This window comes from Lipotes vexillifer, unplaced genomic scaffold, assembly GCF_000442215.2.
Source record: "Lipotes vexillifer unplaced genomic scaffold, Lipotes_vexillifer_v1.1 scaffold184, whole genome shotgun sequence".
In the NCBI taxonomy this organism is placed as follows: domain Eukaryota; kingdom Metazoa; phylum Chordata; class Mammalia; order Artiodactyla; family Lipotidae; genus Lipotes; species Lipotes vexillifer.
The window spans coordinates 1,275,495-1,288,299 of NW_006783561.1; the positions used below are offsets into that span (position 1 = coordinate 1,275,495).

At 48.6% G+C, this 12,805-nt stretch overlaps 1 protein-coding gene across 1 annotated transcript in view; it reads right to left on the reverse strand.

The window, feature by feature from the left end:
- Nucleotides 1-12,805, reverse strand: part of SLIT1 (slit guidance ligand 1) — a 174,234-nt gene that overhangs the window by 69,848 nt on the left and 91,581 nt on the right. The window lies entirely within an intron of this gene.

Sequence of the window (12,805 nt, forward strand, 5' to 3'; positions counted from 1 at the left end):
GCTGCTTCCCACTGGCTATCTACCTTACGTTTGTTAGTATATATATGTCCATGTCTCTCTCTCGCCCTATCACACCTCACCCTTCCCCCTCCCCATATCCTCAAATCTGTTCTCCAGTAGGTCTGTGTCTTTATTCCTGTTTTACCCCTAGGTTCTTCATAACATTTTTTTTTCCTTAAATTCCATATATATGTGTTAGCATATGGTATTTGTCCTCTTTCTGACTTACTTCACTCTGTATGACAGACTCTAGGTCTATCCACCTCATTACAAATAGCTCAATTTCATTTCTTTTTATGGCTGAGTAATATTCCATTGTATATATATGTGCCACATCTTCTTTATCCATTCATCCAACGATGGGCACTTAGGTTGTTTCCATCTCCGGGCTATTGTAAATAGAGCTGCAATGAACATTTTTCACCAGCTTTTTTTTTTTTTATAAGCCCACAGAGAGTCTGGCTCACAGTATATACACAGAGGGTCAGGAGAGCCCCACATGAGCATCAAGGGACCCATTCGTAGACTCAGGAGAGGCATGTGCTGAGCACAACCCACATCACTAAGCTACTTCTAGACAGAGGTGAAGCTCGATACTGCCCCATTTCTCCAGAACTAAGACCTCCCACTGCCTGGACATAGAGCAAAGCACAGAGAAGTACTCAGAAATCGCCTAGCCACGTCAGATCCTTGCAAGAAAGCTGCTCACTTCAATCCTTAGGACCCTAATGATCATCACTGATGCTTGTATAACACACAGTTACTATTATTGATGATGATAGCTACATATATTAAGGATTTATTATGAGCCTGGCACTGTGCTAGGTATTTTATATGTTTTTTATGCATAAGCTCATTTAATCCTTAAAACAGCTTTCTGAGATAAATTACTCCCACCTCTCTGGTGTGGATGTTGACAGTGGGAGAGGTTAGGGCATGGGGCGGGGGTGGGTAGAGAGTATATTGAAACAGTCCATGCTTTCCACTCAATTTTGCCCTGAACCTAAAACTGCTCTAAAAAATAAAGTCTATTAAAAAGGATCCTCTCACCATACCTGTTTTCTAGGTAGCATAACTGAGGTGTCGTAACTTTCCCAGGCTGTCTGACTGCAGAGCCCACAAGCTAACCCACTATGCTACATTGGCTCAGCACATTAGAACCATCAAAGCGATGGACAGGTGGGTGGGGAGGTGTCTAGAAGCGTACACATGTCAGCAGTGACATTTGATAGATGAACTGGGAGGGAGGAGGTGAAAGCCTAGAAAGCAGAGTATGATAACGAACATTTGTAATGTTGACAGCGAGTCATCAAGAAAAGGTTAAACTATGTTCAGGACCCTCTGTTTTAGAACTTAGATAATAGTATAATAAATTTCAGATACATCTCATCAAAAATGGTGGGAGGTTAGCATGTTTCCCCTGAGCAGCCAGGCCATGGGGAGAGCAGAATGCCAGCCCCTACTGGGATGTGCATTGCCCATGGACTTCTCCTTGCACCTGGATTCCTACAAGTATCTCAGAAACTGTCACTTCTTTCAAACCCCCGTAGGTTTGAAAGACAAAGAGGCAAGCTTTGGAATCCTGTGGTGAGGGGCTTCAATCACAAGTCAGTACAGACAGGCAGCATCCCCTGGGCCTCTGAGAATGCAGGGGTTCTGGTGCAGGGGAGCACCTGCCACCTGAAGGGGAGGATCCAAGGCCACCAGCCACTGGCTTCTCACAGAGTCTCTGGCGCACCCTCTGGGCCACCACCCAAGAGCCCCCAGCAAAATAAATGATCATCAGGGCTCCTGTCCCCAGTCTTCATCTAGGTGTAGAAATGAGGCTAACCCTGCACAACCTGGAACACAGAGGGCACCCAGACCTCCTGGTGTGGTGGCGGTGACCAGCTTCCGGGAGAGACAGACAGAGGGTTGGAGGGGGGGGCGCTCTGACCACCAGTGTGAACACCAAAAACTGATGTTCGGGCTCAGGAAATTTCATCTCAGCATCCCAGTTCGCCCAATTCCTGATTCTCTAGGAGGGATGCAAACACCTCCAACTTCTAGGAGGCCAGCTCCAACAGCCCTGCCCTCCCCCAGGGAATGGTTGGTGCAGTCAGGTACCCTGCTGTCCTGCCTCATCTCCTTCACAGCCAGACCAGGAGTCCCCACCTGTGGGGCTACAGAGCCTCAAGGACCATGCAGTTGTTGCAACATCTGGGCATCCTCACGCAGCCCTAGCATCATCTGCAGACTGAATGAGAGTTATGTAGGACCTTGGGTTCCACCTCTCTGAGCCTTATTTTCCATGTCAAAATGGGGACAGTGAGAGTCCTTATCTCAGAGAAGTGCCATGAGGATTTGGTAGGTGGGTTCGCAGCTTAAACCCAATAAATGGGAGCTATTGTTATTGCTCTTCTTATTCTTCTCACATGGGTTGTAATAAATAAGATATAGATTCAATTAAAAGCACTACTGGATTCATAAGGTCCTCTTCAAAGACATGATGTGTTTTCTCAGTTATCATGGGAACCTCATATGGGTACCTCATAACTGTACCCATGCTTTTTTCTTCTTAGCACTTACCATAGTTTTAATCAATTGATTATTCATGGTATGATTTAGTTAATGTTTATCTCCTCAATTAAATTATGCATTCCATAAGGCAAGGGCCATGTCTGTTTACTGCATGTCTAGCAAAGAGGTGGGATTCAGTAAATAATTTGATGATGATTTTGGCTATTCAAAAGGTCAAATTAGCATTTGGGAGGAGGTCTATGGTGTTTTGACATTAAAAACAGGTCCCCTCCAGGATTGACAGGATAAGGGCATGAGGCCCCCTGCTGTGATCCCACACATGGCTGTTGTTCCTTTGAGGGTCTGTTGTCCAGCAAAGGGCAAAGGTTCTGAACTGGATCCACACCGACTCTGTGGTAGTTTCCGGCGGGAAGGGCCACAACCCCCAGGGAGAAAAGCTCAACAGCCTCTCCAGCCCCGCCCTGCTTCTGGTCCACCTCTGTTCTGTCCTCCACCACCATCTACTCACTCCTCCGTGTCTCATAACACCCTCCGCTGTTTACATCATTGCAACTGTCACATTGCATGTCTGCAAGTCTCTCACATCCTGATAATAACAATGACAGCACAGATGTCGAGAAGGATACATCTGCCCTTTGCCTGCCTGCTGGAGGAAAGAAAGCTCACTAACGCAAGGGGACAGGCTATCATCTGGGCCACATCTACAGCCACACCACGACAGAGCAGGCGCACAAAGTCACCCCCCTCGCTCCCCGCACGCCTGCCTGAGTTCACTGTTTACTGCTTTCACCTCCTGCACCAAGAGTCCAGCCAGAAGGGGGTGACATTCCAGGTCTGATTCCAGCTTGGGAAGCCCAAGGCCTCGGGTCTAACCTTGTGTTCCAACTCAGGATTACCAGAGCTCTGCACTGGCGTGGCGGGGTGCGTGTCAGTCAACCTGGCCAATATTTCCCATTTTTCATCTTTCATTGTTTGAGAACAAAGCCAGTTTGGAGAAAGAACAGGGGAAAATAGAGCCTTGCTTTTCAAAGTGTGATCAGAAGAGGTGCAGGATGGGCATTGATAGGAATACAGAATCTCAGGCCCCAACCCCTACCTGCGGAAAAAGATCCTACATTTAATAAGGTGATTTGTTTGCATGTTCAAGTTGCAAAGCACTGGATAGAGTAGTGGTTCTCAAACTTGGCTGCACACCAGAACCACCTGGGGAGGTTTAAAAAATACTGATGCCTGGGTCCCACCCCAGAGATTGACTTCATTAGTTGGGGGCAGAGCCTGGGCACTGGGATTTTTCAAAGCTCCCTAGGAGATTCTTAGGTGCAGCCAAGATGGAGAATCCTTTCTACACATGTGGCCACCCCTCAGGCCCCTCACCTTGTCCTCCCCCACCTAGGACCCCCCTTACAGCGCTATGTCCTTCTCCAATCCTTTCTCTCTCAGTATTTCCAATCCCACTGGATGACTGGTGCTAATCAATGTTGAGGAAAGTGAGCCTGGAATAGTTCATACTAGGTGGTAAATGACTGACAGCCTCAACTTCCACGAAGTATGTGCATTTTAAAAAGAGGATTCCTGGGCTTCCCTGGTGGTGCAGTGGTTAAGAATCCGCCTTCTAATGCAGGGGACACGTGTTCAAGCCCTGGTCCCAGAAGAACCCACATGCCGCAGAGCAACTAAGCCCATGTGCCACAACTACTGAGCCTGAGCTCTAGAGCTTGCGAGCCACAACTACTGAAGCCCGCGCACCTAGAGCCTGTGCTCCGCAACAAGAGAAGCCACCACAATGAGGGGCCCACGCACCTCAATGAAGAGTAGCCCCCGCTCGCCGCAACTAGAGGAAACCCATGCACAGCAACAAAGATCCAATGCAGCCTAAAATAAATAAATTTAAAAAAAACAAAAACAGATTTTTGACTCAGCCTTCATCAGTGGTGACATCCTATCGGTTTAAGGAACATAAAGGAAACACTGAGCAGAGAGGACCTTCCTGGTAACCCTAAAATTAGCCTTTTCTATTCAGCCAAAGTTACTATTCAGAAAAAGAGCTATTTATAGCCTGGATGAAAGTTCGCTACTTAAGTCAGATGGCTGAGCAAAGATACCTGCGTATTTATCTGTGTGTATGGGCCCAACTTTCTATCTCTTACTGATGCTGGGCTGTCCATCATCATTCTGGGGTTGGAAGAAGAAAGAAGAAAAGTGGGGAGAGGAAGAGGGCACCTTAGAAGCCAGGAGCATGTGTTGGGGGTGGGAGCACCCAAAGGTGACCACCTCCACCAAAGGAAGGAAGCACCACATCTCACACCTTCGAGGTGGCTCTGGTTTAATGTCCCTGCACAAATGTACTCCCCTCATCCTCATGGGCGGCCCTGGGAAGGGTCCAGAGACCAAGGGAGGGAAAGGCTGGACCAAGTTTATTTATCAGATGAGCAGTAGAGGCCAGACTAGAAGCTGGAATCCCACAGGCTCCCAGCCTGCCAGCGCGTCTTGGGCTGTACTCTGGAGGGAGAAAGTGCAGGAAAGCAATGGGCTGTGGTCCTGGGAAGGCAGCAGCCAACTCCCAGGCTCAGGTTACATGGCAAAGCCATCTGTGGAAAAGCAAGGGAACCAGAGACAGAGGGATGAAGACGAGAGTTCAATAGAGAGAAATGGGCAAGAAGAGCATGAAGAAGAGAGCAGCGAGATGAGAGAAAAAGACAAAGAAAGACCCCCATGACTGGGGACAAGGCTCTGAGGTGGGAGACGCACGGGGTGCTCGGCTTTTCACAGCAGCGAGAGGTGGCACTAGTCCAGGCTATGCCTGACGACCAGCTAAGGTGCAAATGAAAAGAGCTCAGCGTGAGAGCTGCTGGGGCTCCTCTCAGGCGCTGGACTCTGCCACCTCGGCCTCTCTCAGGCAGACTGGTGGCCAGGGGATAATTGGCCCATGGCTGGAGGTATCAGGATTGGATGATGAGTGTGAAGCCTGCAGGTGACCTGCCCGTGGGGACACATCCTATGTCACTAATCACCAGGCAGAGGTGAGAATGGAGTTCTGGCCACTGCAACCCCTTCCTGGTAGAATCAGATCTTGGGTAGGCGTAAGGGCTGTCCTTACTCGTAGCTGGGAAGGGAAGGGTTTTGGAGTGAGAAGGACCTTCAGCTTGGATGGCTGCAGGCTAGGCGACAAGGCATAGTAGGCACAGGCTGCCATCATGGAGGGACAGGGTCACAGGGAATGGGGGTGTGCAGGGTGCATGGTTCACGTTCTCTCATGCACACCGCAAATCCAACAAACTCTACATGTGAGTTAAGAGTAGAAACTCTGGGGCTTCCCTGGTGGCGCAGTGGTTGAGAGTCTGCCTGCTGATGCAGGGGACACGGGTTCGTGCACCGGTCCAGGAAGATCCCACGTGCCGTGGAGCGGCTGGGCCCATGAGCCATGGCCGCTGAGCCTGCGCATCCAGAGCCTGTGCTCTGCAACGGGAGAGGCCACAACAGTGAGAGGCCCGCGTACCACAAAAAAAAAAAAAAAAAAAAAAAAAAAAGAGAGAGTAGAAACTCTGTAGCCAGACTGTCTGGGCTTGAATCCTGGCTCTGCCTCTGACTAGCTGGGTGACTCTGAGCTTGCTACCGAACCCCTCTGTGCCTCGCTTTCTTCTTCTGTGGAGTAGAATAATAAATAATAATTCTACCTAGCTCACAGGCTGCTGTGAGGATTCGACGAGTGAGTATGTGTAAAGCATTCTGATCAGTCCCTGCTGGCACGTGGTAAGTGCCGGGTGAGTTGGCATCATCCTTGCCACTGAGGTTCAGGCAGCCTCTGTGGATGCTGGGCACTGGGCAGGGGTCTCAGGCCACAGCGACCAAGATAAAAGAGATCCATGCTTCCGTGGGTTTCCATTCTGGTGGGGGAGAGAGAGACAATAAGTAGTACAACCCCAAACCCCCCAAGCTGATTTCAGAGATGGACGAGTGCTTTGAAGGAAACAGAACAAGGCATCACGCTGGAGAGTGACTGGGAAGGAAGGGGGCGTCTGTGGCCAGGGTGGTCGGCAGGGGCTGCCCTGTCTTTCCAAGGAGAAGCCAAATGGTGAGAAGGAGGGAGCCATGCAGAGTACTGGGGAAGCGCATTCCAGGCAGAGGAAGCAGAAGGGGAAAGACTGTCAGGTGGGAAGGGGTGTGAAGTGTCAGGGAACAGAAGCAAGGCCGGCATGGCCAGCGTGCCGAGCGGGAGGGAGGAGACGTGGCTGGGAACGAACGTAGGCAGGCACCAGCGAGGAGGCCTTCGTGGGCATGGCCGGGGAGTGGGCTGGACTCTGCATGAGGTAGAGGTTGTTAAACAGCTGCTAGGCAAGATCTGATTAGTATTTTTCTAAGAGAACTGGCTGCTGGGAGGTGACTGAATTACAGAGGAGCTGGCGGAGGCAGTGAAAGCAAGCACTGAGCCCTCCTGACAACCTGAGAGGTAGATTTTTTACGATGAGGAAACTGAGGCTGAAACAGCTGTTGCAGGATAAAAGGGGTACAAAGAGGGACCAGAGCAGCAGCTACTATTTATTGAGCACTTACATCTCCCAGGCTCTGTGCCTTGGTACCTTCCCTGTTGCCTTTTACAGAAGAGGGTAAATTGGGAACCCGAGGCCACCCAGATGGTAACAGAGCAGAGTTAGGCCCTCAGGTCAGGCTGACACCAAAGCCCATGCCCTTGACCACTGAGGCCGCCCTCTTCTGGTGTTGGGGGATGGGAGAAGACCTCTGAGGGGGGATCTGGTTCAGAACGTATCTGCAGGGCTCTGTCCTGCTCCAATCCTAGGACACCTACCTACTTCACAGATGGAAACTCCGCACTGTGAGAGGAAGAGGGTCATTCAATCTCAGAGGTGGGGCTGGAGGCAGAAAACCTTTATAATGTGTTTGAGATCATTTACCTAAGTCGAGAAAATACCTATTTGTCCTACCAAATTTTGTTCCTACCAAAAGGTCACTCTGGTTTGATATAATTCTATCACCAAGCCCCAGAGCTCAGAATCTGTCTCTTGCAGCAGGCAAGCACTATAGATTCAAAGCACAATTTATTTTGATTTTTTTCTACTTAACATTAACTTTGCAGCTGCATCAGAAAACCCATCACTGTAGACCTGTTCAGACCTGTTCAGGTTCCCTGCATCATTTCTATCATCTTCTACCTGGAAGGGAGCCTCTCCTGATGTCTCTCCATGAAGTTGGCCAGGTTCCTTAGAAAATTTACCTTGGTTTGTGGCACTACTACTGATTAGGGCCTATACACTGTGAAGCTACCTGTGAACTTGTAAACTTGTGTGTTTTAGAGTAGCAAATTATTGCTGTCTGGTAGAAAAGATAACTTCAAGGGTTAGTTATTGCCTGTAGGGCATTAACTAGATTTATATCTAACTTTTTAATTTTATTTCAACGTTCTCTGTCTTTCATTGATTATAAGCTCTCAGCTCCTCAAATTCTCCTTGGAACAACTTTACTATCTTGCTGGTTTTCTCATTAATGAGTTAAATGAACACAATTACCTTATATTTGTATGACAATCAGGTTTCTAACTTTTTTACAATCACGTTTTGGCAGTCGTTTTATCTCCGTCTTGCAGATGAGACCACTGGGGCTAAGAGAAGCCCGTGAACTAGCTGGATGCACAGGGCCAGCAGGTGTGGAGGCAGAATTTCGGTCTGATGACAAAGCCCCTGCAGGTCTCACAGGTCATCTGAGTTGACAGGGGCCTTAGAATGATATGATCAAACCCCTATACTTTACAGGAGACCCTGAGACCAAGAGGAGAAAGCAGGCTTGCTCACAATCACACACTACTAAGCACAAAGGGCACCTTCAGCTGAAAAGATGTTTCTCCTTTTTTAACGACTGCCTCATCTTGCATTTGCTCAGCCCTTGCCACCCACAGGGAACAAGAAAGAGTGCCTGCCACACAGTGGACTCACCTGCCTGCAGGACCAGTGAGGCACCTCCAGAACAGAGTCACTCCTCAGAGTGCCAGGCAGGGGTCTGACCCGAGTCCATGGAGGCCCTGAGGCCCAAAGAGGGGCTGCCAAAGTCTGTGCATCCCTGGAATTTTGTACAAATTTTGCCTATGTGCACAGGGCATAAGATTCTCAAAGGGATAGGACTCCAAAAAGATTATGCATCCTGCTTTGAGATTGTCTGTAGAAGGGCCCTGTTAGGAGCAAGGGAGCTGGGGCTTCCCTGGTGGCACGGTGGTTAAGAATCCGCCTGCCAATGCAGGGGACACGGGTTCGAGACCTGGTCCGGGAAGATCCCACATGCCGTGGAGCAACTGAGCCCGTGCGCCACAACTACTGAAGTCCGCTTGCCTAGAGCCCATGCTCCGCAACAAGAGAAGCCACCGCAATGAGAAGCCCGCGCACTGTAACAAAGAGTAGCCCCTGCTCGCCGCAACTAGAGAAAGCCCGCGTGCAGCAACGAAGACCCAACGTAGCCACAAAATAAAATAAAAAATTTTAATAACTAAAATTTAAAAAAGAAGAAGTAAAGGAGCTGCCCGAGAAGGAAAACACATTAATGTCTAAGCACATGCATAGTTAGCCTGCTGAAACGGGCCTGGTGGCCATGAGAACAATACAATTCTAAAGTCATTTTCGAATTGGGGCATTTCATTGGTCAAGCATCTAAAAGGCTCAGAATCTCTAAGATTGTATGTGAGAGTCTCAGGCCTAGAGACACATGAATGCCACTTCTGGTGGCACAAGAGCAGCCAAGGGCCAGAGGGTCTCACCCAGCCCAATGAGACATCAGATCCCTGAGATAGGGATTCTGGTCTGTTTTGTTGGCCAATTACCCTGGCATCAAGAAGAGAGGACTTCCCTGGTGGCGCAGTGGTTAAGAATCCGCCTGCCAATGCAGGGTACATGGGTTCGAGCCCTGGTCCGGGAAAATCCCACATGCCGCAGAGCAACTGAGCCTGTGCACCACAACTACTGAGCCTGCGCTCTAGAGCCCGTGAGCCACAGATACTGAGCCTGCATGCCACAACTACTGAAGCCCGCGCGCCTAGAGCCCGTGTTCCGCGACAAGAGAAGCCACCACAATGAGAAGCCCGTGCACCTCAACGAAGAGCAGCCCTTGCTTGCCACCACTAGAAAAAGCCCATGCGCAGCAACGAAGACCCAACGCAGCCAAAAATAAATTAATTAATTAAAAAAAAAAAAAAAAAGAAAGCCTTGTATATTGTAGATGCTCAACACATATTTGCTGACTGAATGAGAATTGTCCAGGAGGAAGGAGACATGGCACTGACTGATGATGCCTATAAAAGCCAGGCCAAGTGCAAGACCCCAAATTAATAAGATTAAGAGCAACTAACACTGAGCCCTTTACTATGTGCCAGGCTTTACCTGCCCCCCTCATTCATTCCTCACAATGACTCCCCAAGGACATTGTCCTATTGGGAGCTCCATTTCACATATGAGGAAAGTGAGGTTCAAAAAGGTTCAGTGATTTGCCCAAAGTCACATAATTGGGGAGCCCAATCCACAAACTGGACCAGGTCTGTCTTAATCCAGATCTTAACCAACACACAAACACTGCCCTTCCTGGATTCATGGGAGAAGTGGTAAAGGAAACAGCCAGAGCAGAGAGAAAGAAAACTGTTAAGTGGAGTGAGGAGAGGGCAGTGCAGTGGTCAGAAGACATGACCTATGTTGCAAAGCTCTGCTGGGACAGTGTTTACAAGACCCTGGAAGTGTAGTAGTAGAAAGGGAAAGGGGAGAAGCAGGAAGATGTGGCAGAGGCTGCCGCTGTCCCCAGCCAAAATCCATTCTCCCCCCTTTTTCTTCTGTTAAAACTGTTTTTGGGGGGGGGGTTTGGCATCAATGGGACAAAAAAAAAAAATACATTTCCTGCTTCCCTTGCAGGCAGGGGTGGCCAAGAAGAGGCAAGCAGAAGTTACTTATTGAGAAAGTTTCCATAAAAATCTCTGTAAAGAAGGCTGACTCAGTTGGTAGAGGTGCCTTTTTAGGGGACTTCCCTGGCAGTCCAGTGGTTAAGACTCTGCCTTTCAATGCAGGGGGTGCGGGTTCTATCCCCGGTCGGGGAGCTAAGATCCCACATGCCTCAGGGCCAAAAAACCAAAAAACATAAAACAGAAGCAATATTGTAACAAATTCAATAAAGACTTTTAAAATGGTGCACATCAAAAAAGAAGAGGTACCTTTTTATCTTTCCTTCCCCTCTTTCCTCCTTTTCCCTGCCTAAAACCCATATGAGATGACCGGAGCTCCAGCAGCCATCTTGAACCATGAGGTGGCCTTAAGGATGGAAGACGAAGCCCAAGAATGTTGGAGCAAAAGATAGAAGGATCCTAGGACCTTGATTCCTAACTGACTCTGTGCAGATATACTTTTTTTTTTTTTTTTTGCGGTACGCGGGCCTCTCACTGTTGTGGCCTCTCCCGTTGCGGAGCACAGGCTCCGGACGCACAGGCTCAGCGGCCATGGCTCACGGGCGCAGCCACTCCGCGGCATGTGGGATCTTCCCAGATCGGGGCGCGAACCCGTGTCCCCTGCATCAGCAGGCGGACTCTCAACCACTGTGCCACCGGGGAAGCCCTGTGCAGACATACTTTTATGTGAGAAACTCCTATATCTAATTTAATCCATTTTTTCTTTTCTTTCTCTTTTGTTTTTTTTTGTTTTTTTTTTTTTAATTTTTCTGTTCTGATGAGCCAAACCCAATCCTTCCAACTGGCACAGAAATCCACTTTGAGGAGAAGACCAGCAGAGTTGTGCAATACCCAGCACTACATCTGCAGAAACATCAGATGGAGGATCTGCAGAGATGACCTCCGTAGAGAAGCAGAGTCCTGAGATGAGAGGGAGATGCCTCCTTCCCACCCCAGACTCTCTCTTAGGCAGGAAACAAGGGAGGGTGGGAGGACACACAAAAAAGGTGATGTTAAAACGAGAGTGAATGCCAGACACCGCAAAGATGAAGATTTTCAGGTGACAAGAACCACCTGGGAGAAGACTGTTCCAGAGCTGAGACTGTCGGTCACTTGCTTCCGCACAAGTGGCAGCTGGGGTACAATGCCCCAGAGGGGTCCTCTTCACCCCAGCTAAAAGAAAGACCAAGGCCCCAAAGCACATTGATCCGTGGGAATATTTCTAGGCAGCAAGTTCCAGGGCTAGTCCTAGAGCCAGGCCATAGGGGACCCTTATGGGAATTAGAAAAAGATGCCCCTTCTTCAAGACACTTCCATTTACTTGGAAATTGTCAAAATAAATATACAAATTTACATCTATGATGTGAATGTGTCCCTTAGAGATGGTGCCCTTGGACAATGCACAGCCTGCACAACTGTACACAATGACCGTACATACATATCTATCTGGCCCCACCACACCTGTATCAACCGGCTGAATGTTATGCTCCTAAGGATGTCCCAGCCTTATTGAGTGATGATTACATAAGGCCATGTTAAGAAGGCAGGAGAGACTTCCACCCTACAAAAAGACATAATGCCAAGTCTGGGCACCTGTGTTAAATGCCATTCATAAGAAAAATGCAGCTATGTGGAGCAGGTAACAGCTACGCTAAGATCAGACGTTACCATATTTCTTGTCCGTGATTGTGATAAAGACCAAGCACAGTGCCTAGGCAGAAATCATAGTCTAATAAGAATTTGTGGGCTGCATCAATGTATGATAAAATTGAATAGGGGCGTGAATATCTTAGAATTTTATTATAATTAATTAAAGCTACTTTGTGTCATTTTATTGGTTTATTTTTTCCCTTGGACGGAAGGAAGAACTTTTACAATTTATGGAAATATTTTACATAAATAAATGTAAATGAGTATATCTCAATAAATAAATTATTTGAATCTTAATTCCCTGCCCCAACTGCCAAAAAAAAAAAAAAAATCCTAGTTAAACTGCAACCATGCTTTCCAGCCAGGATCCAGCTGCTGACGTCACCACACTTTACCGCTGTTCTCACACAACCACGATTTCCCAAGGAATGTCCCTCTGCTCGAGCCCCCTCATTCTTCCATACCCCCGTTGTCCCTGTGTCATCTCATATCTTTGGATGCCAACTCTGGGACCAGAGAGGAGAAGTTACCATGTCCCAGATGAAGGAGGGGTGGGACTGAATCAAGTGCCACTGAGATTCTTTTTTTTTTTTTTTTCCTTGCGTTATGCGGGCCTCTCACTGTTGTGGCCTCTCCCATTTGCGGAGCACAGGCTCCGGACGCGCAGGCTCAGCGGCCATGGCTCACGGGCCCAGCCGCTCCGCGGCACGTGGG